General features: G+C 42.5%; 1 protein-coding gene across 1 annotated transcript in view; it reads left to right on the forward strand.

Annotated features, from left to right (window-relative positions):
• Positions 1-194: 194 nt before the first annotated feature.
• LPAR1 (lysophosphatidic acid receptor 1) overlaps positions 195-22662 on the forward strand; it is a 95755-nt gene continuing 73287 nt past the window's right edge. The window contains exon 1 of the mRNA XM_080372708.1: positions 195-22632. The gene's annotated coding sequence lies outside the window, so the exon portion shown is untranslated. The remainder of the gene's footprint in view (positions 22633-22662) is intronic.

Consider the following 22662-nt stretch of genomic DNA (forward strand, 5'->3'; position numbering starts at 1 on the left):
GAAGCGCCAGCGGGGGAAAGGTGTGATGAACCGAGCACAGCCCCGTTCCCCAGCCCCCTGCACTGCTCGCGGGGAGGAGGTAGAGAAATCAGGAACTAAGTTGAGCCCGGGAAAAAGTGAGGGGTGGGGGGAAAAAGTGTGGGGTCGGGGGAAGGTGTTTATAAGATTTGGTCTTATTTCTCATGGTCCCAGTCTGATTTGAATGGTAGTAAATGAAACTGATCTGCCCAAGTGATGTCTGTTTGTGCATGATGGTAACTGCTGAGTGATTTCCCCGTCCTTGTCTTGACCCACAAGCCGTTCCTTAGACCTTCTCTCCCCTGCGCAGCCAAGGAGGAGAGGGACAACTGACAACGCAGCTTTGGTGAGCGCCTGGCATGCTGCCAAGGTCAAACCACCATACTGGCACTGGCACAGACTTGTAACCATGGGAGTGTGACTCAAGTGTAGGATCTCAGAAGAGTGTAGGAGAATAAATCCACTAGATGCTCAGTTGCTGTTGCAGTGGAAATGCAAGTAAGTGAGAGTTGTAACAGGAATGGACATCACCCATGAGAACAACGCCACCAAAGTACAGCAGGTCTGGATCAAAGTAAGGGAGCAGCTGGAAAGCAAATCCGAATGTAGTTTTAGGCATCATAATCCCTGAAGACATTAACAAGAAAGTTTAGAAAACCTCTTCCATACATTATCTCCACAAGAACAGTGCTTATTGATAAAGCAGTATGTTTACAGCTTGGTAAGGTAGAAGCTATACAGTAAGAATTAGACTGCAATTGGATAATGCACCTCACGTATACTAAGGACTGATCCATGACATTTCTTGGGGAGAAAATGGGGATTATTGTCCCACAGGGTATGTAGATAGCACCCAGGAGGGTGAGGCTTGGAGACAGAGGAACAAGAGGAGCTGCCCAGCTACCAAAATGACATTGGTGAAGATAAGCACAAAAGACAAGAATTGGTGTAAACATATATCAGCCCTTCCCAGGAAAAAAAAAGAGTAACAAGTACAGCCACTTGTGATAACACAAATCAATAATAGTGATTAGACAATGAAAAAACTCTTTTCATCTGGAAAAACACTCTTCTGTCCTCAGGTTCACTGCATGCTGAGCTTCTCAGCAGCAGGTACACTTCCAGCAGAAAGGAAAGATACAGCTGTAAAAAGATTAGTCTCTTTCTTAATATTTAAAACCTTCTAAGAATTAAATCACTAAGATCCTTCTCTTTCTGCATATAGTATTATACTTCCTGGGTATTTTTTCATTAACTGTCATTATTCAGTAACTGTACTCATTCTGTTGTGTTCCAGTTATCTTTTCCACTGAAGAGCTCTCAAAGTCAATTCTTTAGAAGCTAATTACAACATATTTTTGGGACAAGCAAGATCAGGTTTCTCAGTGAAATAATGAAGGGTATGGCTGGAATTAAGATTAGTTTGCAGCTTGCAAACATCAGGGCTGAAGAACAACAGTAACTGTGCCACTGCAAAGTAGATCCACGTTAAGTTTAGGCCAGCAGCCACCAGATTTTGCAATTAAAAAAATACAAATTTTTGTTCCATACTGTATCTCTGGCTCTAGAACAAGCATAAATTTAGGAAGATAATTCAGGAAGCAGCAGTCAGGATGCCAGTCAGGAGACTGCACAAAATAAGCTCAGGAGAGTAACTCTTAGGTCTTAAAATAACAAAATTAGGAACTATAGTAGGAAGTCCATTTGAAAGGTTCAGCATTAAGTTTAACATTGCAGCAGAGAGAGTGTGTCAAAGAAATGTAGTATGAAGCTGCTCAATCTCAAGAAGGGAACTGCAGAAAATGAAGCAAACTGTAAAGCACATAAAAACATCTAGGGCAGAAAAAAATTAGAGCCTATGAGCAGCAAGGGAGCTTTTAAAAAATACCGTGTTAGAAGCCAAAGTAAATTGTGTGCCACAACTCAAAAAGAAAACAAAGCAAACCAAGTCCTTGATAGATCACAATCTACAGAAGTTAAGGAGCTTTCAAATGGAGAACATAGGCATTTTAAAAAAGAAGTTTCTCAGATGAGAACAGCAGAAAAGTTTCCAAAAGGGATAGAGGCAAATTCACAGATGACAGGTCTGTCAGTGTGCTCTGTAAGGTATAGGGAAGTGCTCTCAAACATCCCTGACACAAGCGGACAGGCTGGGGAGTAGTACAAGGGGAATGGACTGCAAAGTGAGGCCAGGCATGCATACTTTCCCCAATTATGCTGCCATTCAAGACCAAAAACTGAGTTAGATGAACCACTGGCCTGAGCTGGTAGCATATTCCTGAAATTCTTATCTTACCTTAGTTCAGGTTTAAGTTTTTGCTATATTAAAACTTACCGAATATAACTGAAAGACCAATAGGAAATAAGTAGATATTTTTCCGTGGTAGAAGTGCATCCCTAGGAATAATGCTAAATCTCATTCTGGTGACTGGTAAGGTGGGGTTGGGAAAACTTGTTCCTTAAAGCAGAAGTTAAAGGCCTATAGTAACAATGACATTTTTAGTTTTAAATAAAAGTTCCCCCGACAGTTTGCCCCTAGTATCCACTGGAGTCCAGACTAGTCTAATGAGGGCTTGGTTTTGTAGAAGCTATTTCTGTTGAAAAGGTTTGTGCCATACACACAGGACAAGAGAATTTGAATGGAACAGTTTTTATTTTCCATTAAAAAAAAAAGAAAGAAAAAAAAAACAACAGAAAAAACAACCTTGCTTTTTGCAAAAACACCTGATGTGACTGGAACTCTGGCTATAAACGGTTAGGGCTAAATGGAGAGCAAAGACAGATTCTAAAACATTAATCATGATGCTGCTCAGTTGTGGATTGTGAGTGGGTATATTGGTGAGGCTGTTATTTTCATACTAACAGTTTTCTCACCGCTGTCTCTCTGAAGCATTTCTAAGGTAGAGGCTGCAATTACATGCTCCTAGCACACCTCAGACTCTGCAAAACTTTAAAATAAATTTTGGAGGAAGAGAACTCAGGGAAATAAAGAGGGATTTTGACTTCTTGTAAGAAGAAGAAACTAAATTACTCAAAGGAGGGACCTCCCATCCTGGAAAACTGGACTTCTCCCAGGGTTTTCTTAATCTTTTTAGTAACTTTGTGATGGGAATATTAAGATGGAGAAGGGAGTTGTTTCCATTAGACAAGAGCAATTTGTGCTTCCAGCCAAATTAGCCTTACAGAAAAGCCTAACAAGGAAGGATTTGTATGCATGATCCCTAACCCAATTCCACAGACTTAAAGGATCCATTAAACATCTGGATGTTTTAGTGCTTTTTCAAACACAATTCAATTGTGTTGAGACTGCAGATTACTCTAAACCATACACAAATCTGTCCTCAGGTCAGAAGAAAAGCTGCTGCATTCACCTGCTATGCAATTGTTCCATGTCCTCACTGAACTATGCAGCAGCAGGACGTTAAATGGCATGAAAAGCACTTGTGGAACTGTGATTTGTTACACTCATTACCTCTGACCTGCTTGGAATTCAGTGCTGAAGGCATATAGCTTACTTTTACGCAAGACCCTCCCACGTGGCACAAGTCTTCTCCACTCTGTATTTTACTTGCATCTATCTCTGATTTTCCCAGTACTTCAAAAATGTTGTTGACCAGATGCAAAATACCGGAATATCACAGTTCCAACACAACATCTCATGCCCTACTGAGGAATCAGAGTCTGAAGATTACCCCATCCTTTCTTTGCTTGGAGTGTGGCTTTACTCTGGAACATGAAAAATGTACTATCTCCATTCCTCCCTGTTCTGTTCCTGGTCTGAATTTAGAGTCATGCCTGCATGCTTTAGGGACAGAATTATTATTTTTTGTTGGCTTTCGTTCTAGCCACCACTCAAGAGCCACCCAGGGTAAACGAGAAGGAGCCATCTTCAATTATGTTCTCTACTTTGCTGCACAATAGCAGTAGTGTACATTAGCCAACATTTTGTTACTTTGCTCATGAAATCAATCAGATTCATACCAAAGTGACTGCATCATTGAGACAAACAATATCCATAGAAACAGACTTCTAACTTTTTTGTGCATGAAAATATTTGGGCTTGTTTTCCTCTTTCCACTTCTGAGAATACTGAGACAATTTTGGCTAACACACATGCTCTTTAAAACACTATCCTTCCTAACTGATGAAAGGAAGAAGAAGGGATGGCTTCTTTGCTGGAGGAAAATGACACTTGTCATCAAGAAGGATGTGCAGCGCACTGCTGGGTACAGCAGTTCTTCATGCTAATGTCTGTCATCCTCTCTCTAACCTTCCCAGGTTTTGACTGAGTATAGAATATATTGCTAAAGCACTAGGGCAGTTTTCACATTTTCCTGGTGTCTTGGAACCCTATTTCACTTCAGGCATGGCACAAAGTTTCCTTGTGGAACTGTGTTGTGCAGAAGCAACTGAGGTCAAGTGAGTACATAAGAAATAGTTCTGCACACATGCAATAGGCAAAGCCTTGCTCTTTGAGCTGAAGATCAAGGAAGAAAAAAACTAACAGCTTGCTTCTTCAAGCAGGATATGAGCCAGAGACACAAAATAATTCTGTGTAGACACTATGTTCGGTGCAGAGTCGTGAGCGGTGAAGGGTGTGGACTCCTGTGGTGATGTTTGCATGGAGGACAAGCAGAAGGGAGCTTTACATGACTTCTGCTTGCAAACTGGAATGAGTCTTTCCTTTAAGAAACTGGGTATTGGAAGATACAAGGAGAGGCTGAGCAATTCAGAGTATATTCCTCTCTAAACAGGAGTTTCCTTCTCCTACTGACTGATTAAATACAATGGTTAAATATGGCAGCTCCATTGCTTGGGGTTCTAAGGATTGCAAGGATTTAATTAACGTTGGGATAATCAGTTATATAACTGCAGTGTATAAGCAATAATTAGCCCTTGGCAAAAAAAGCAGTGAAGCAAAGCAAAAGGAGTTTCTCCCTCTGCTGCATAAGCTTCCACAAAGTGACAGAGATCAGGGCCAAGGAAATCTTCATTAGAAAATATGCTCACCTTTGCTTGTGATACCATGCTTTTTCAACTAAAGCCAGCCTGCAGCTTATAGCTATTGGCAATGGCAAATGGTTGCAACGTTAGCTTTGCCTGTCACTGCAGCGCAAGCAGATCTTGCACTCCAAGGAGTGGCCACACTATTCCCTCAGGATCTGCTGTCTGCATCACAATAAACTGGTGGAGGAAAAATATCCATTACAGCAGAAACACCCCCCACAGAAGCCCACATGTTCACCACGTGTTTTCCTGCCTCACCCTTTGAAGATTCTACTGGGAGCATCTGTAAAAGTTTGCTGTCCGTATTGGAGGAGGCCATGGAGTCTCACATCCCTGAGTTAAACTTTGCAAACTCTTCAAGAATCTCAACCTGCTACTGACAGACCTCAAGTTGTAAGCAACACTAGCAGAAGGGTTGAGATATGCTTTCCTCAAAACAATGGACCTTCTTACAAATGTCAGTGTGTTGTTAAGGAGTTAACTACACTGGTGCTCTGAAGTGATTGCAGAATAAGTATGAGAAGCTAAGCATCACATGGCAAATCTGCTGATCATACATCCAACCTGTTGTCAGGTGCATAGACAAAAAGAGGACAGCAATGAGTTACATTTGCATGGTTATTCTGGTGGTGGTCTGCCCCCAGTTTTACCCAGAGGTCTTTCAACGCATTCAGAAAATTCTGCGCATGTGCAGTGCAAACTAAGGTTGCACAGTGGTTTGCAGCCTTCAGAGAACTACTAGATGTGTTAAGCACATTGAATAGGTGTGACCACAGCTCACAGCCATGGTATAACAACTGTCTTCCGTCAGCTAGCCAGAAAGGCTGGAAATTTTAGTATGGTTGTTTTTATATCTTCTAAAGAACAATCTGTGTAGGGTACTCTAAGCAGCCATGCAAACATCTAGCTTTTCTTTTCCTGAGAACTCCTGAGAACTTGGACACTGTGACATGTTGTGGCAATGAGCTGTACCTAGGGGCATTTGTGCTGTCAAAATGGAGAGGTAGTGTCTCCTCATAAAAGACGTTGATGCTAAGTGTGGGAACTTGTCTTTTTACCCTTGCTTTCTCCTTAACGGCCGATTCTATCCCTTCTGAAGATGAGGTCAGGTATTTGTTCTCCCTGGGAAAAATTCTTCTTAAAGATTTCTCCTACACACCATCTTTTCTTTGTTCCTCTGGGAGATGCTGTGTTAAGCTGACTGAATACTGCAGATATCTTTGCTGTTCTTAATTTCACATCTTTCTTGTGGTTTCTCTTAGCTTTTACTGTACTACTCAGGTAAAAGTTTTATCTTCTTGACATCTGCTGAGAACCAATTTTTAAGAAAAATATCTTTGGCATAATGGAATCTGAACTTTGCTTGACCTGTTTTTTTCTTTTTCAGGTGTCATTCCGTGTCATTTCTTGGAGTTGTTGTTCAGTATCATGTTCATTATCAGTATCAGGGCAAGTCCTAATATCAATGGAAGGGAAATGCAGCCATGTTTTGCAGGCATGTTCACACCACATCACTGCTTACTCTTTCTCTGATACAGCACTTCACTTTTATCTTCCTTATTGTTATTAATAACAGCGGCCAAGCTTCTCTTGGACCAAGAGACACGCCACAGCAAAGATCTCCTCAAGCTATTTTGGGAGCTTTGAAAGCCACTGAGATCTGTTTTGCATATATCTACAACAGGCTAAGTGGATGTATCTGGTTTATACAGGGCTGAGCCTATATCCAGACTGTTCCCAAAACTTTCCATCCACTGCTCCTTTTACCCCATGGGGTGCAGCACTTACAGAGAACTTTTCAGATTAAATACAGCTGATAACTGATTTCCAGATGTCATGGTTCCTATAATCCCATTTTGGGGCATTTTGACAATAACTTCATGTTTCCAGTGTGCTGCAGGGATCTCTTTTTTTTTTTTTCTCAAGCATTGCTGCTGAGCTGCCACAGTTTCTTTTAAGTGATAGATATCACATATCCTTAGCATTACTGCTAGGACTTTTTTGACTGCTGTTCTATTGTTTTTCATCTTTTGAATTGCAGCTTCTATTTCTGACATTACTATTGGAGTAATATTAATGATATCTTGGCTATGTTCCCATATTTCATTGGATGTTGTATTAAGGAGGAACTCACTCTGTTTAAAAGTCTGTGCCTTTTTTTTTTTTCTGTGTTGTTCTAACTGAATCTGAGGATGTTTTCCATCTTTACTTTTGATTGCCCAAATTCTTCTTTTGCAGATTGTCTGTTGGCAGAAGGGTCCCCATTTCCCCACTTTACTGCAGTTTCTGCTTCAGTCATTAAGTCTTCACTTGTCTTTCTTGTATTGTTTTTCCTTGTTCTGACTGCTTCCCTGGACACTCACCCTCCCCCATCCACACCCCCCTCCAGTTTTTCATTGAGCTTTGCAGGAATTTTCATTGCAGTGCTTTTCTTTCCTAAGAAGTTTTCCACGTCTCTCAGCTTCTCCAGTTCCTGCCCCCTGGGTCAATATCCAGTTGGTCAACATGCAGCTTGGATTGTGTTGTCTCTGGATAACATCAGTTATTCTTCCGGTGTGCCTTTTCTCCTTTCCCTCAAATCTATTCCTCAGTAAAGCAGGAGCTTCTCACACCACTGTCTTTTCTAGTACATGCTCTGCCTTATGTTACTGCATCTACTCTGCATTTTCCCAGGTGTTTTCCCCTGATCTCTAAGGGTTAAATCCTGTTTCAAAAGAAAAGTTGGGGTCATAAAGGTGTGTCCATACATTCAGTCTAAGGAGGTGGTTAGCATAACACAGATCTGATAGCACAGGTTTTGTCACTGTCCCAAGCAGATTAAGTTAGTGCCCTTTATGCTGTAGGAACAAGAAGGTGTAACTTAGACTAAATCTGAATGTTGATACTTGAAGCATCTGATCAAGCATTTTCTATGGCTGTGTCCTGTGGAGATGTGTTTGGAGGTCACAGTTGCCTGGTGTGCTACTCCCACCCGCCTCCAGCTGTATTTTTAAAGACCAAAAGGGGCAAGAGGATCTGACCTTCAAGGATTTTTTCTGATTTTTCTTTGCAGGACCCTAGCTGCAGTGTTAGCTTAGCCCACTCTGCCATGAAAAACTGCTTAAAATAAAATCATATATTTCTGAGAACTGACTGTTCCTCTTATTGTGACTGTAGGAACAACAGTGCAACATGATCTCCTTTGTCACAGAAATCATAATGCCTTCTGGTTGAGGGACAGGAGTTCTGTTTCTGCTTAACGGCTCCTTCTGCCAACTTTATTTGTGCTGAGTAGTGTCTTGCTCAGCAGATTCTACTCTTGAAACCAAAAGAGGAACCTCAGAATGAGGAAGGGCAAAAGGATTGGTCCCACTGTTGCATACTTATTCCTAAAACTTTTGCTCAAAGTGGTGGAAAATCTGTACAAACCTTCAAAATCAAAACAACACAACAACAACAACAACAAAACAAAAACAAAAAAAAACTCAGCCCAACACCAGAAACCAGAGCATGAGGAATCTGTTCCATTAGGAAGTCAGCAAGAAGGTGAAAAGTTTAAACAACTGAAAAACAGAGTAATAGACAACAGTTGGAGATTGTAGTTCAGATGGGTATGTACAAAAATATTAATGGAATATGTTGTCAAAGACATAATACCTCTAGTTCAGCCATATGTAAACAAGCACATCTCCAGGGGAATAAACCAAACTTCACCCACTTAAACTCTGAATTCATCTTTGTATGCATCTGTACATGGAATCTGGGTTTGAGTAAGGGGGGGTGGGGGATTTACTTCTGCGTTTTGCTACATATCAAACATAAAACCATTAGGTTCCTTTTTTAAGTTATATTTTTATTTCCTTTAATCAGAGCTGAGCACATTTTGTACAAGTCTAGTTTCTTCGTTCTGGCACTTGGGAATTCCAGTGTCCTGCTTCCAGTTCTTAGCTGTGACAGCAATTAACATGCACAACTTTGAGCAAATCACTAAATCCCTCATTTCTTACTGGGGAATATAACCCTTCCTTCCCTCCTGCTCTCTTCAGGTCTTGCTTATTAAGACTGCAAGCTGTAGAGACTATGAATTTCTGCTCTAGCATATACATATCTGGCACAACACAGTCCTGATCCCCACGAGTGGAGCCTGGGAGGCCGGAGAGAGCGTAGGAGGTGCTGATACAGTAAAATCCATTTCCAGATCCGCCAGTAAAGGATTAGGCTGCAGTGAAAGGTAAGCAAGCAGGTAAGAGACGAGTGGTTAAGTAGCCATGAGTCACAAGAGCCTATCGCTCGCTTCAGCAGAAGGCAAGTGCTGCACAGTTTAAGATTCAACAAAAAAGCAGAGATGTGTAATTGCTTCCTGGTGGTTTTTTTCAACCTAGGCACAAATCCTTTAACATTGCTCTGGTTTGTTTTTATTTATACATTTGTTTGTTGTAAAGGAATAATGGCTTTCCCACCTGTGCTGGTGATGGTCCATTCTGGCAAGGTCAGTACTTGTTGCTTCTGTTGTGCGCACACCTCCCAAAGCCACAAGAAGGAAGTCTTGTCTGTAAGCCACCATAAAGAACTTACTACAGACCATACTCAATATGACAGAGATGTTTATCAGACTTAGCTTAGAAGTCTTTTACACAGCTCAAACTGACTGGCATTTTTAAATAGACACAGATGAAGAGACAAAGGAGGTCAGTGACTATACGTGCTTTGAAAGGAAGAGATGCCAATGAAGAGGAGGCATGTGTGTCCTTATGCATGTACATTTCTCTTTCAAGCAGTGACCTCAGCCTTTGAATGCCAGCCTGTTTTTTTTCATTGAAATGCTCAGATATACTAATCATATGTTGATCAAATCTTAATGTGTAATCTAAAATCACTCATGGCTGTAGGGCAAAACATCTTTTGCTGCTGGCAGGAAAGGTGGGCAGTTCTTTTCCAAATTTATGGCATCACTGACAACTCTAGTCTTCAAAAAAGTGTAAGAGAAATACACCTTTTTTAAAACCTTAATCTTAGGGGAGGTTTTCAGGTACAGCAAAAGTGTTCTTTAGAAAGCACAATTCATCTGTTCTGCCCCCTTATTCTTGTAGCATATAGATGACTGTAAAATGGAAATTTTGCCTGTTCTCCAGATAACATTGTTTGCAAGAGGAAACAATGAAACCCATGGGATGATTTTGCAGACAAAAGGCTTTTTATCATTATTGTTTGGTTATTAGAGATATTTTCTTTTGCAAAAATCAGTTTTTTTCCTGTGTCTTTATAAATCTCTGCTTTATAATCTCAGAACATTATATAGCCTTCCAAGATTTCTGCTTTGTGCCTAGTCTTTTTGCTCTGTGTAATTCCATCAAATGCATCTCCTTAGCACAGTTTTTCTGAATAGCATCAGCCAAACTAACGATGGCGGAGTTAGAAGAAGGTTTGATAACAAGGCTTGCGTCTTTGGTGTTCCCAGCCCCCAGTCCCAAACTTCCCATATCTCATGTGCTTTGCGGACAGAAGGAGGAGGGATGTTTAAAGTCAAGTGGTTTTCAGATTTGCTGCAGGGTAGAAGGTTCTGGGCTACAGCTGTGCTTATTTGATAGTTTCCTGGATTTTTACAGTTCTGCCACCCGCAAGCCTTCAAGTCTGCCATTGCCCAGTGGCAGGTTGAGATTTTATAGAGCAGCTCCAAGCTGTGACATGATCACTTTAAAATCCCAGCACAAGCTTTGTTTTGTTGTTGGAAATTGGCCTCCTTTTGTCACAAAGGCCCCTATTTCATCCCCTCGTTTTGCGCCCCTGCACCATGCATACTATCTTCTGCATCACTGGAAGTCAGGAGTGAGACTTCCACTGCCAGTTAGCAAAGTGAGGCGAGTTTCTTGACTATGATGTCATCGAGGAGCTCTAATTCATGTCTGTGACATTACAGCAGTGAAATGCAAGTTTACGCTGAGCTTAAGTGAAACCAGGACAACGTCTGCATCAGTAAGAGTGGGTGAGGGGCAAGGCATGTGGTTAGTAGTAATGATACTCATGGACTTTTTATGTCACTTGAAACTCAAACCCAGGAGTCACATGCTTCCAACAGCCCTAGATGTATGGGGTGGCAGTGTATGAATTGCATTTTTCTTATTTCCTTTTAACTACAATACTTGCGGTTTCCACCCAAAACTGATGTTTCACCCTGCAAGAGACTGGCAAAACACAGTCTGTGCCCCAAAGAGTGTATAACCCCTGCTGTTGCTTTCACTGAGTTTAGCACTGATGCTTTTAAATGGAGCATTTGGAAGGAGACTAAAAGGCCTTGTATCTTTTTTTCACTGTAGAGATTAATTTCAGAGGTTTTCAAAGCTCACCTCTGCACTCCATATCCTGAGGGACTCTGTTCTCAGTTTCACCCTCACTGAAACCTCTGACCCTGAGTTCCTCCAGGAGTCCTGGAAGCTGGTCTGGATTGCAGCAGGTGCCCAGCTCACGGATGGACCACATGGACATACCACTCTCCTCCTCCACTTCTCCATCCTGCCTTATCTCCATTACTTCTAGCTGATGGTGGTTTCTAAGGGTGTTTTTCTAGAAGGCAGATGCTATTTTTAGAGACAACCCCTCACTATGCACCTGAAGATAATCCTCCTCCAGATGAAATCCATCTGTGAGTAGGAGAGAAGCAGATTTATTGTTCTTGGTAGGCTCTGGGAAGCACAGTGGAAACCAGAATGGGATGCAAGACAAGAGAAGCATGTTCTCATTGTGCCATGGATGCTGGGAGGAGCTTTTCCTGCTCTGTACAGATAGCATCCTTACTACAAAAGAAAATCTGCTATTTCTTGTACCCACAGTCTTCTTGTACTTCCAGCAATGTAAAGCCTATAAATCTTTGGCATAACAAAATTCAAGCTTCTGATTCAGTAGGAAGCAGAATGGAGAAGTCCTGCTACATTTTATTCTTAAACTTCATCCCAGGGAGCACGGGTATTTGTTCTGCTGCATGAGCAGTGTGAAAAGAGTTGCAATTTGAGGAGCAGCACTGCACACAATCCCTGCTTAACTGACTGACCAAAAGAGCATCTGGAAGCCACCCTTCCCAAGTCACAAGTAGTGCATTGCTCCAGACTTCCCAGGAATGCGCTAAACTACTAGAGTGTATTCCTATTTTGAAGATGAGGGATTTCGTTGTCACACTCCTTTCAAGTGCTAATGGAAGTCACACGCTGAGCTACTTAGGCATGCAGACACTGGTGTGGATGAAGACTTGGTGGTCTTACAGGTCTTTTCCAACCTAAATGATTCTATGATTCTATGTAAAGCCACGTGATTTATGTTAGCCCTTTCCTGACACTGAGAACTTGATTTTGACCTCAACCATTAACTCATCATTGCCTCTATACGACCTATGTATTTTGGGGGAGTAATGAATTTCTGGAGTTCACAGAAGTTATGCATGTTACTGTGTGAGTGACTTTATGGATGCCTTCTTGTTAGGTGTTAGGTCTCCACAAAATGTAATCTTTCACTCACTGCAGTAAATAACAGCTTGGCTGAATCACACTAGGGATGAAGAACGGGTCACAGTTCAAAAGCCAAAAGAGAATAACAGGGTCCAGAAGTGTTTGGCTGAGAATATGTCCTCTAATGCAACATATTTAAAAGCTATCCTAACAAAGTTCATGAAGGTATAATAAATCATGGTATTTAAAAAGCTTAGGTAGCACATTATACACAGTGTTATTTAAAATGCAGAGACTATACATGATATCAGTCCTTTCATAAATAGGGTTTTTTAGGCATTTTGCCTCACAATTTTTCGGATTTCTTGCACAATATGTAACTTCACTTACTCAGTGCTTATGGGACCACATAAACTCACCTTATCTGAGTTGCAAGATTTGCTGCCATGCATCTGTGTTTACCCTTAGCTGGGACAAACCCAGGCTGAGGAGTGGATTTCACTTGGCTCATCCACCTGTTCATAATATCCAAATGTGCCTTGAAGAAGAAGTGATTCTTGGCATCCACATGAAGGAAATCCTTCTTTCTTGTCCTTACAATCCAGTATTTTCAAACACACATGTATTTTACTCCGTGTCAGAAAGGAAGATACGCTGCAGGGATGACCGATCTGTGACCATGAAGCATGTGCCTCAAAATGGTACCCAGAATATTTTGTCTGAAAAGCAGCTGGATTTCTGGTCTTTTTCAGGCTATAAATCTTGTCCCATAGATGCCAGCTGAATGGAAAGAGGCACAGTGACACCTCTGTTTCCAGTGATTCAAGCATTATGCCACCTGAGTCAGGGGTCATCTCTGTGACCAAGAGGTTGTGTCAAATCCCTGGCTTTAGAACTTCTTCCTGACTAGCAACAGCTCCATGGCTTTCAGCAGAAAATAAGCCAGACTGGCCAGATTTTTAAAGCCTCTACTTTAAGTAGCTTAAGTATGTGGCAGCAAGCATGTGTAATTCAGCAGTAAGGCTCCCAGTATATGAAGTTGACCAGCCTTGCACCCTGACCTACTTCTTCCTTGCTCAACCTCAACATTTTACAACTTCTGCAAAGCTTTTGCTGGGAAGGGAAAGACAAAATAGTTTCAATGTATCCATGTGGGCTGTAGGTCCTGAACACCAAACTCCTGGTGGAGCATTTCAATAAGGTGTTTTTCCTGACTCCACCTTCCCGTAGGGCAAATGCTTCTGCAGTTCCTGTTAACCTTCACAGGGTGTATGGGCATGCCTCAAAGAAAGGAAAAGTCTTTGTTTTCAGCCTTCATGCACAGCTGGTGAGATGGAGACTGAAATTTGGCTCAGGGTCTTTTATAAACAGATCTCAGGACAATTTGAATAGATCAGTCTCTGTGGTATGCTTATAGTTTTCCTATTGCCTCTTACTGTTCCATCCACCTAATGATATATTTGAATGGCATACATTCCTCTTCATTACCTATACTATTAAAAATAAATAAAAAACCTACATGTTTTTAAAATTACCATTATTCAACTGATTTTAAGTTCAAACACTCAATCGCTAGTCTCCTAACTTCTATGGGGAAAAAAATTAGTGCCTATTTTAATCATTCACTATTAAATTTCCAATCATTAATTCAACCCCCACACTAGTGGGTACCTTCCTCTATTCTGCTGTGTCGAATAGTAGTAGTAGTAGGCAAAACCATACAGCATGGCCTGTTTCTAATTATGCTCTCATGTTTCCTCCTAATGAACAAAAAATCTCTATTTTGTGCGTTGCCTGTTAACCTCTGGAAAGGTCAGTGCCTCTCTCCTGTAATGCAGCACACTTTTTTCCCTTCCATTTAACAGAGTTATTGCTTTCTGGAAGGCAGGGTGTTTCTTGCCCAGGCTAATGCAGAAGCAGGCCGGCCCTTTTAATTCAGCTTATATGTTTGAAGGCTCAGGGAAAAGTAATTAAATCTGACTTTAAGTGTAGTAGCTGCCACAGACATTGCCTTGGCTACTTGTCCTTTGCATTCAAAACTGATGACTGATAAACATGTTTTCTATAAAAACATCTGCATACTCTTGGCTTAAAGATATTAAGCCATGGTAAAGCAAGGATTTGAATTAAGGTATTGTTAGTCCTGAACAGCCAGACATCCATTACTTCCATCAACAAAACTGTAGGAATCAGTAACCCATATTCTGCCTACCAGACAGCATCTTTCTGTCATGGGCCAAAAAACGCAGTTTTGTGTCAGGACATGTCAACCGATTTAATTTATTCCAAATTAATCAGCTTCTAGTTATTGATTCTGGTATTGAGAAATAAAAACAATTAAACAAACACTTAGAAAAACATCTCAGCTGCACTCCTGACACCTCTTCTCCCTTTTTGCTCTCTTTGTCACATTCACTCAGCCCCTTTGATAAGGCGGCGGGTGGTACAGGGGACTGGGTTGGTGCATTGTTGTTCCTTTACTTTTGCTTTTCCTGTTTCTGATTCCACTGCCCTGGCGCAGGGTCCTCCATGGGCCTGTGTCCCCTTGGAACTGAACACCCTCCTGAGCCTCCTCCCTGCCCTGGCTCAGGTGACTCTTTGCTCTGCCTTGCCTTGAGAAGCTTTTTGCTCCTCAAAACAAAAAATGAAAACCAAAATCTGATGTGGCCCCACATTATTTTTTTTTTTTTTAATAGCACTGCTCAAAAGCCAGAACTGGAGCTATTTCTGGCTCCTCTTGGTGCTGAGGAGGTCCATCAAGGCAAGGATGTCTCCAAAGAGTTACCATGGAAATTACCAGACCTCCCTCTGCACTTTGGACACCTTCTACCTACTAAAAAAATAGAAGAACTGGGAATCCAGAAATCTTTGAAAAACCACAGTCCAAGCCAGCTACATTCTGGCAGCTGCTCAAAGAAGCAGATGTGACATCAGGGAAGGTGTGCTCATCTGTTAAAAATACGGGGTTAGACTTTCATCAGTTTTAAAGTGGCTTTAGCTGATGAGGTCAAGGGGTCTGTTCCTTGACTCCACGGGCATCAAACAAATAGCTTTCTGCCTGGTTTTCATTGTAGCCTTTACTCTGCCTGCCCTGTGAAGGCAGCACAAAGGAGCTACAAGAACATTTGCAAACAAATGCTGCAAATATTACGTGGTGGTCTGTAAACACAAGCAGTGATTCAACTGTAAATGGCAACAGATAGTTAGCAGGCAACCAGGCCTTCAATTATTAACTAATGAGGTTGAGCTGACCCCAAGTCTTTCCTCCTTACTTGTGTGAGGCAGAGAGAGGGACATTTGACCACATGTGATATGACACATCACCCTGATGGGAAAGAGAGATTGCGGGAGCCAGCCAGCAGAGCACTTGTAAGGGTGCAGCATCTGAGTTTCTGGACTTTATGGGCTTTGCTTCTGTGGTGGTGTGCAAATCCTTGAGATTTCTCCATTGCCCTGGCTTGCTCTCCATTGGCAGGTGACCGGATCCGAACCTACACTTATGTTTCCATCTAGAATGCCTCAGTGTCCTCTCCCCCTACACCAGGAAGACACAGGAGGGCTTTCTGCAGCTCCCCTGCAGACCCAACTCCCGTAGGCCAGGTCTTAGATACCCCACAGTGTTCCAGGTGGAGCAAGAAATGAGACGGTGGGGTGAATCCCACCTTTACAGCCTGGTTTCCAGGCTGGTGGTCAGCCCCTGGCTTTAGTATCCCTGAGACACAATGCTGAAATCCAGGAGGATCGAACCACACAGAGCACCCCAGGAAAATATCTGTGTTCTGCTGAGGGAAAAGAGGTGCCCAGGGAAAAGGGTTGCCAGCTCTGCTACCTGGTATTCCTGCCTCTCCCCACCCCAACTTGCCTTTGTACTCCTGTGCTCATGCTAAGGAGGCTGTGCACCAAAACCTCCCTCTGCTACCTGACCTCTGCTTCTTCCTCAGTGTGGTCGTGCCCCAGAAAGCTATGTCAGAGACAAGTAATCCCTACCAACACCAGAGGAGGTCTGTGGGAGCTATGTGAAAAAGGGGCACAGGGGCCCTGGGCAACAGGATAAAGCAGAGTGTGTCCCCAAGGGTCTTGTGAGCAGTCTGCATCCACACTCCACTACCTTCCTCTTTTTTCCCCCTTTTATTTTATTTAACTTTATTATTAGTTTGCTTAATAAGTACAACCTTAAAAGAACTGAAGTGGAAGTAAAAGAAGAAATAAGAGACCTGGCTTCGCTTCTGGCATTAAAGACTGAAGCCCTTCCAGCATCTCAAAGGTAGGCGTAGAGCAGAAGCCCAGCTTTGGTAGGAAGCCTTTCCTCACTGCTAACCAATATTTAGATTTTATTTTTTTTTCTTTTTCCAGGCTCCCTGTTCGTAAGTTCTGTTCAGACATGGGGATCAGAGAGGAGCCACAGAGGACAGAGATATGTTTGTCACCTAACTATACCAGGTCTGTCTGTGACAAAGGGTGGCAGCAGAGCCACAGCGTTGGAGTTGAGTGTTGAAGCCTAGAGCAAGTTTAGAGAGGAGGTGTGTAAGCCAGAAATTTAATGTGCCTGTGGTAACATATACAAGAAATGGATTCCTAGACTGCTTATTAATTAAACCTGGAGACCGGGAAGTTTATTATAATAGGAATTATGTTTAATGAAAGAGGCCTGTGCTCTGGAGGAAAAGTGTATCTCCCAGTGCCTGATGTTACTCCTGTATTTTCACATATTTGGAAGGAATTTCTCCCTATATACACACCCATGATTTTCTTTTTTTTTTTTTTTTTTTTTTTTTTTTGTCCTTCATATTCCTCCCTGGATAACTCCATTGACTCTAATGGAGTGTCACCTGGAATGAATCTTCCTGTGCCTTAGAAGAACATTGTGCATGGGTCCTGCATACATTATTTAAATGGAGGTACTAAGAAAACAGCCTGAAATGTATTCATCAGCCTGACTGCCAGAGGTGTTATACACCTGCAAGTCCCATTTAAGGCCGATGGAAAATGGAGGCAGAGAGGCATCTCCTCTTTCGCATTCTGAGCACTGAATAATTTATTGGGAATTTATTGAAGGTTTTTAATGGTGCAATCAAATCATTATAAGCAAAAAGCTACAAAATCAAATTCAGAACAATGAAAGCATCAGTTCATTAATGGAACAGTTCCAGCCATCTGGCATTCATATGTTCTGCATTGGGGCTGTTATTGTGCAGACATAAATGAACCAATCTTACCTTCAAGCAATAGCTTTCATTAACTAAATATATCCAAATTCTTTACTGTTCAGCTAATATTACAGGTCTTATCCTGTGTTTGAAAGGGTGGGTTTTTTTAAATTTTGTTCAGTTAAAGCTTCAGTCCCACTCCACTTCTCCTTTGTGTGTTCCCCATCCCCATGTGGACACAGCACCACACAGAAATGTTTTAGTGGTTCATGGTGCCAAAGCTCTGGAAGAGACAGAAGGGGCAAATTATATTTCAGTGGAAGTAACAACACTTAGACACTAATGATAAATACTGTTGTTTGAATGAAATGAAATTCTAATGTTGGACTGAGTTTTCCACCTGCCATTATTATTTTTTTTTTCAAGTGATAGCTCCAGCAACTCTTCAGAGATCTGACATTTAAACAGACCAAACTGATGTGCAAAGTTATATACAGCGCAGCGGTTTCCATCAGACATTTTCCGAGAATTATTTTTTTTAATCCTGTAAAGTAGTACAGCATTCAGTTTCTTGGTGGAAAAATATTATTGAGTTCCCAGTGAAAGGGCACAGACAGGAAAAATTATGTATTTTAGATGCTGTCTGTTAGCTAATGAACTCTGTTGGGACAGGATTTTATGTTCACTGGACCTCACAGCTAGAGTCAGAGAGGTGAGTGCTGGAGACATGTGAAAGCACGCTTTAACTGGCTGCCGCAGCACTTGCCGGGGTTAAAGCTCTTCCTTGTCTCCCTGTATCCTCCTGAGAAGGGGGATTTCAGTTCTTTCATCGCAGACTGGGATCCTATTCTTTATGAAGAGATAAATCAGAACAACACTCACCATCCAGTCTTTCTTCAACACCCTACAAACAAACACTGTTTCTTAAAGAACCTGGAGAACAAAATGCTGGCCAAGTAGCAGTGTCCAGGTGGCTACTTGGGCTTTTAGGCATCTTGCATAAAAGCAGAGCTTCCCCAAAACAGCAGCAGTGACCCAGTCCCAGGCTCCAGCCCAGGCACATCTCCAAGCCAAAGGACTGATGCCACGTGGGGCTGTTCAACATTGCTGCCCTCCCATGGGAGACACGTCCCCAGCCTATCTCCACTGCTTTCCCCTTGTGGATCCTGCAGCTATCCCCATTTCTGCCCTTACCCCAAAACTCACAGCTTGCCCTCACTCTCTCACCTCCCCTGTGGTTCTGAGGCTGCCACAACAGTCAGCTTCCTGGCCTCTCCTCCTAAAAGGCAGCCTCCTGCCCCCGCGCCCAACCCAAACAAGCACCATATGCTTCACACCACCAATTCTTGTGTGCTCTGGCACCTACTGACACATGGGTTCTAAGGTCAGTGAAGCTGAGGCTTCAGGTGTACAAGTTATTACTGGATTTGCCACTAATGCATTGGACTCCTTCACACTTCTGACAATAACTTGCCTGAAGCATCTTACAAATCTTGGTGTGACCATCTCAGGGCAGCGTGGATAGTGCAAGCGCCAGGACAAACCTAAAGCCCCTTTCACAAAGAGCCGACATGCTGATCACTTGGATGGATGCCATTCTTGTTTCTGGCATTAGGCTGCTCTATACAGTGTTACCTGACCCAGATCTTTCCATGGAGGCTATGGGGGACAGCCATCTCCTCGGCTTTTGGGGGCACATCGCTAACCCTTGGTTTGCTCAGGCACCCATGGGCACCCACTTTCCCTTCAATCACAGCCTTGCAGTCCTGCTGTTAGGGGCTGGATGTGGGCAGAAAGCCATGAAAAGCCAAAGTCTGGTTTGCAGGAGGAGTACAGTTGTGTTAGCTTTTCAGCAACCAGCTACGCTGCAGAAGCATTTAGATGAGCTGAGGTCTGAGCAGCGTGAAGCTGAGCCAGGGAGAGAGAAACTCTGCATGGAAAAAGCTGCTCTCTGCCTTGAGAGCTTTCCAGGTTTGGGAGTTCATGGTTCGTAGGCCATCGTGCACTGTTGCTGTAAATACATAGCAGGAGGCCAGAGGAGACTGAAGGAGGGCAGAAGCATCACAACAGAACAAAGATGTCGTGGCTTTACGGATAGGGCTGCTTTCTTCCTGTGGGACTTCAGATGTGTCTGAAGTTGCTCTGGAGAACAGCGTGTCTTCCAACTGTGGGTAAGGTTATTTGCTCATATTCCTCTGCATCCTGTTCTGAACAGATCCCTTACATTTGAGCACTGGGGTTTGGATAGTCTATATATAACAAATGAGCAAAAAGTCACACTCCAGAGAGCTCTTTATTCTGCATGCATTGCTGGAGCTGTTCCTCGTAACATGTGCTTAAGCAACGCATTGTGGACAGTGGTGTTTTAAGAAACTGGAACATACTTAAAAGCTGATCAATAAAAAGTCTACACTGAAAATATTTTTAAAGTTCTCTAATATTCCTATCTCAGATAATGCTGAAGCTTCCCAGTTTTTCCCCACTAAGATACTATTAATTGTGGTCTCATCTAACACTTCCTTCAAAGCATCCACAGCACTGAAAGATGCGGCACATTTCCAATCTGAAATTAAATTATCCATTGTTAAAAGAACACCACAGTATGCTGCATAGAGAAGTGACAATGAAGAGACATCTTAACTGTAAATTCCCTGAATTTTATTTTTTAATTAAAAACACCAGAGGTACTTTCCAGGCCCTTACCAAAGAGGAATTAGATGTTTAACTTTTCTGGGTCTGTATGACTAATCTTGCAAACACTGCTGAAACTCTATGAACACTGAGAATTAAATATATCAATGTGTGTACATGTTAAGCATATTTATGATTTGAATCAATTCACAAAATCGAGCACATGGAACTTAGAAGGTTTGTTCTGGAATCAGAATTTTTTTCCAGGCTGAAAGATGTGAAAACTACTTCCCTATCTGATGCGATTCAGTACATCTGTGTGTGATTACATAAACACATTTCAGACCACGGAGCAGCACAGCCAAGTCTCATAGAAGTTACATTCATTAAACTTAGTCAGACCACATGATCTCCCCTGGACCTTCAGTATTTGCCTGTTTCTAAGATTTACTGAAGATTGCCTATATTTTCTAGTTAGAGCAAGAGTAGGAGACTGAGAATTAATTATATTAGCCTTGAATAAATGAGAAGTCACTGTATCATGGCAAAGCAAGCTTGTCTGAACTCACTAACAGAAATCAGAGCAACCGAAAAAACATTGCTGCTTTAACTACCTTACTTTACTGAAGGTGGACTCGGAAATACTTTTTTTCTTTTTTAACATGTGTCATCGTTTTGCCTTCATATAATTCCACCTCATGCACAGATCATGCTTTCCCCATGAGCACAGGACTGCTCTTTTCCTTCAGGCGTCAGTAGGTAAAGTCACTAGAGAAGGTCCTAACCAGCAAATCTGAGTAACCATACTAGGTGAGATGTTTTTATGGAGGCTATGCAGTGGTAATTACCAATGTGCAGATGCAGTGGCTCTTCCCACCGACCGTCTTCATACCTGCACCATCACAATGAAACATGCTCCTGCTTGCTTGGGGTGGTAGGTCTTTCCACTGAGATGTAGGTCCTGTCAGCTCATCCTTTGCTTGAAGCTTTGATTATATTTAACTTATTGTTGTTACAGCGGTACCCAGGCAACTGGCTAAGCACAGGACAGGAATTGTAGACACATGCAGGCAGCCCCTGTCCCAAAAAAAGCTGAGTAAAATCTGGTTTATAACGAAGCCACACAAGAAAAACTTATTGCCATAGCATGGGAGGAATCATTTTAAATTCTGAAGATCTGCTTTTCAACCAGTGGGTCATGCAAGTCACCCCATTTCTACCATCAGGGTGTACATGTGCAGTTTGAGCACACTGTTTCCAGCCTGCAGTTGTTGTCCGACCTGGATGCAGCCTGTGCATAGATGGGAAACGATTAAAGACTGTCACAACACTTAGTGTATGGATGCTAAACCATGTATTAGAGCTTGTAAAAGAACATGCTTCTTGGTCACTCCTTGCAAACACTTGGTAGCTTGCTTTGAAAATGGATAGAGGATGAAATCAAGCATTTGCCAAAGTTAATGGCCTGCTGAATGTTTAACAAGACTTTTCTGCATGTTAAAGCTCAGTCTCTGTGCTAAATCACAGTACTGAGTACAAAAACAAGGTCTGGTAGTGTGTGGGCACCAAACTTCAGTCTTCTTGAAATAAAGATATATATACACATACGTAACCATTTTTGATACACACACAGACAAGAGCATTTGACTGCTTCCTAAAGGGAAGGAGCTCCTAACCAGCCATGGCAGTAAAAAAATGTGCTCACACTGATGATGAACATCTTTCTAATAACAGCAATATAAGTGATACAGTAGATACTGTCAGTAGCTGTAGAAGCTAGGGTCATCATTGTGTTGACAGTACACAAGCAAAGGTGTGATTTGAGGAGAACTCTCTCTGCTGCTTTCTGGCTTCTTGGGAAACACAAGGAGTACTTTAAATGGGCTTGGTCTTTCATTATGGGCTTTTGTACCGCTGGAGGCAGTTGCTGGCTTGTTGTATAGCCGTGAGTAATCTCTCTAAAAATCTCTCTACAGGGGTTAGAAACGCCTAGGCACTTCAGCCTCTGAATGCTAAGTGCCGTGCAGCCTACACTGCCTTTTCACTTGATGCATGCACATGCAAAAGTGGCCTCTAGATGCTCCCGCAATCCAGCGGAATCAGGCTATTCCACAGCAAAAGCTGGTGGGGGGCTGGGGGTAGTAGAAGAAATTTGAATCTGGTTGTGTATAATGAAGTAACACTTCTAAAGAAGTCTGGAAAAGTATCCGCCGCGCAACCCTGCCCCTTTCCAGCTACAGGGGTTTGGTGAACGCACGGACTGATTCTTCCAGCAAGAGGATCTCGCACCCGGCTCCTGCCGGCAGCCGCAAGGGGTCCCAGCACTTGCACCGGGAGAAGTTCGGCTGCTCCAGAAACACCCGCATGCCGCCGCCGGGCAGCCTTTGCCCGCAGCCCCGCAGCCCCTACTCGAGGTAGCCTTCGACCCGGGCCAGCGCTGCCGC

The sequence above is a fragment of the Falco punctatus genome, assembly GCF_963210335.1.
Source record: "Falco punctatus genome assembly, chromosome: Z".
NCBI classification, from domain to species: domain Eukaryota; kingdom Metazoa; phylum Chordata; class Aves; order Falconiformes; family Falconidae; genus Falco; species Falco punctatus.